Below are 3870 nucleotides of genomic sequence, written 5' to 3' on the forward strand. Positions count from 1 at the left end.
TTTTTTTTTAATAAACTTCATGTGACCATATTGTAATGATCTATTAACTAAAGAAATAGGCAATTTTTGTTATGGCATTAGTGTTTCCAATAAATACCAGCTCATTACAATTAGATAACTGTGAATAGGAAGATTTTGTGATTGGAAGGAATATGATACATATTACCAAAAAGGGTTGACCAAAAGGGGTTAATGCTCCATTTCTGAGACCAAGAGGGTAGAAAATTATGGTTGTATCCTTGGTGAGGAGGGATCAGATAGATACAAGCCACAGTAAATACTCCAGTGCAGGGGCAATAATATGTCTTGGAAGATCAAAACATGTAGTGTAAACTGGTGAGGGTACTTCTATCTGGGGCGAGTGGCTAAAAGATCACATCTTTACCAAAAAGGGAACATTAAATACATGGTAAACATGCATGCACTGCTTAAGGAAAAGACTAGTATATTTGATTTAAAAGGGTTTTCCCACATTCAAAAAATAAGGTCTATTGTTCTCTAGGTGTAAAGTTTAAATGTCCAAATGCATGTAATGCTTATCACTAGTTCCTCTACAAAGGTCTCTGTTACTGTTGGGTGTTTTTAGCTACTTACTACTGGTTTTGTCCACCATTAATTTTGAAGACGTTGGTTGGGCAAGTGCCGTGTGAGCCAATATGCTTTTTTAACGGGTGTATTGTTTCTCCTTTGTCACTGTACAGTTTGAGCATAGGTATTGTTATTTATATATTGCCCTGCTTAGCAGGATCTCAGCTGTCAGTAGAGTACCACTTAGGTCTTCTAACATGTGAGGAAGGCATAGCGGTGTTCCACTACCTCCTCGCTGGGAATCACTATCTATATTGTTCCTATATCACATTGAAGGACCAGTGCCAAGGGAAAACAGTAAAAATGAGGAGAACTTCAAAGTGCAGGCTCACCTGTATTCTTTTAATAAACTATTAAAAATGGTTGATTTGGGGAAGTTTTTACTTTGTATATAATGGTGTATGGAGCTGTGTGTCTATGATGTGTACGGAGCGGAGTTGTGTAAGTATTGTGTATACGGAGAAGAGCTATTCGTGTACAATGTGTAAGGGGTAGTGTTGTGTGTGTATTGAGTGGAGCTAAGAGCAAACAGAGTGGAGCTGTCCATGTACAATGCGAATGGAGTGGAGTGGTGCATATATTATGTGTACAAAGTGGATCTGTGCGTGTACGATGTGTTCGGTTCAGAGTTATGTACCTCTATCACTTATATTATGTTGCTATTTATAGTATAATGAAAGATATATGTTATCTGGTTGCAATTCTTGCCCCAATTCATAAAAATTATTACATTGAAATTCTGGTATAAATCATTTTGAAAAGCCGCTGAATTTTTGTGCAACACTGTGTCATTTTTGGCATTGTCATGCCAGTTTTGACTGGTTGCACCAAAATGGGCAAAGCTGGGGCCAGCAGAGGGCGCAACACCAAAGCTCGTCTAATTCATGATTACCTGTGGTGTTCCTTATTCCGGAAATCTTACTCCTGTCCCCGACTGGAATATTTCTGTAGAGGCACTTGACAGACGCTCCTGATTAGTGATGAGCGAGCATGCTCGGTACTCGCCCGAGCATCTCTGTACTCGAGATGCTCGGAGCTCGCCGAGTACTTACGCGATGCTCGGGCGGGAGCTCGGATCCCCGTCCTGCATGTTTGGCGCTATTTAAAGCACCAATCATGCAGGGATTGTCTGCCACTCACTGTAATGTCACAGCCATGGTGGTTGTAGCATTACAGTGATTGCCCAAATCGATGGGAACAGTGCTCACAGTGAAACATGAAAAGCCGGCAATTCATCAGCGGCATACACCGGTACCCGACAATTTAGAACAGAAAGAATAGAGCATCACACATAGATTAGATAGATAGAAACATGTCAGTCACATATATAATAAGTACAGTGACAGTGTTGGTTACTGTACTTGTTATTTAGTGTTAAAATAAATGATTTATTAAAAAAAAAATTGGCGTGGGGTTCCCCGTAATTTTAGTCTCTAGCAGAGGTTAAGCAGACAGCTGGGGCAGATGTTTGAAGCCTGGGAAGGGGGTAATACCCACGGAGCTTCCCAGGCTACTAATATGAGCCCCCAGCTGAATACCTAGCCTTTACTAGCTATTAAAATGGGGGACCTTAAAAAAAGACGTGGGGTCCCCCCTATTTTAATAGCTAGCAAAGGCTAGGCAGACAGCTGGGGGCTGTTATTAATAGCCCAGGAAGGGTGCCATGAATATTGGCCCCCTCCCAGGCTAGAAACACCAGCCCTCAGCCGCCCCAGAAATGGCGCATCCATAGGATGCGCCAATTCTGGCACTTAGCCTCACTCTTCCCACTGCCCTGTAGTGGTGGCAGTGGGGTAATAGGGCTGGGGTCAGCTTATAATGCCAGCTGACATTAAGCCCAGGTTAGTAATGGAGAGGCGTCTATAAGACAACCCCATTACTAACCCCATAGTGAAAGTAAAAAAAACACAAACACCCAGAATAAAGTCCTTTAATTGAAATAAAGACACAATCCTTTAATGCTCTGAACTAAACTCTACTTACCGTATCGCCCATTCCAGCTGAAGCCAACGATCTCCTGCAGTAAAAGTAAAATAATAAACCAACCTCATCCTTACCTTTCCATGGTTCCCAGGACGGCTTCAGCTCCGCTACATTGACATGACAGGCTGGATCGTAGCAGAACGCTGCCATCCAGCTTGCCATGCCGCAGACACTGAGAAGCTCCTCAGTGAAGCTCCTCAGTGTCTGGCTGTGAGGGCATCCAGATGAGCCGAGTTCATGTCCAATGAACTCAGCTCACCTCATGCACGTCACTGACAGCGTGGGAGAATTCTCCTGCTCAAGCGGTGCCGGCAAATGACGTCACCGCTTGAGCAGGAGAATTCTCCCACGCTGGAATGGCATTGAGATGGCAGGCTGGATGGTAGCAGAACGCTGCCATCCAGCATGCCATCCTTCAGAGACACTGCAAAGCGCAGGCATGCTTGCGCTCTGCAGTGTCTCACAAGCTGGATGGCAGCGTTCTGCTGCGATCCAGCCTGCCATCTCAGTGCCATCCCAGCGTGGGAGAATTCTCCTGCACAAGCGGTGATGTCATTTGCCAGCACCGCTTGAGCAGGAGAATTCTCCCACGCTGTCAGTAACGTGCATGAGGTGAGCTGAGTTCATTGGACATGAACTCGGCTCATCTGGATGCCGTCACAGCCAGACACTGAGGAGCTTCACTGAGGAGCTTCTCAGTGTCTGCGGCATGGCAAGCTGGATGGCAGAGTCCGGCTTTTTTAAAGAGACTGGTGCATGAAAATCGGAGGGCACTAGTGTGTTCCAAGTGCCCTGCAATGTTTTTCATGCACCCTCCTATATCCCCTGCCTGCCTGCCTGACATTTAATTGAGCACTGTTCCCATAGATTTGGGCAATTTTTGACCTTCTGCAGACCGCCGGGGGGGACCGCCAGAAAAATGCTCGCGTTTCCCATAGACTTACATTGGGCTCGTTGCTCGGGTCGAGCGCCCGAGTATTCCAATGTGCTCGACCCGAGCTTCGAGCACCCGAGCATTTTAGTGCTCGCTCATCACTACTCCTGATTCATTAAGATGCTTCTTAATGAATCAGGAGCGTCTGACTTCAGTACGCCCCTTCATCAAGAGAGGCATCGATCTTGATGACTCGGGGCCATCATGAGTGAGCTCTATATAATTTTCTGAAAGAAAAACTGTCTTTGTAGCTTTCATTTTGTATTCCTCCTTGAAAAGTGAAAGTTGTGCTGCAATTGCGTGCTCTGGCCAACAAAGATAGTTTTTTCTTTTAGCCAGTTTTCAGAAGTTGGCCTCATCGTGTA

Source organism: Phyllobates terribilis, unplaced genomic scaffold, assembly GCF_046119375.1.
Source record: "Phyllobates terribilis strain yellow unplaced genomic scaffold, ASM4611937v1 Scaffold_5__5_contigs__length_657084704, whole genome shotgun sequence".
Taxonomy (NCBI): Eukaryota; Metazoa; Chordata; class Amphibia; order Anura; family Dendrobatidae; genus Phyllobates; species Phyllobates terribilis.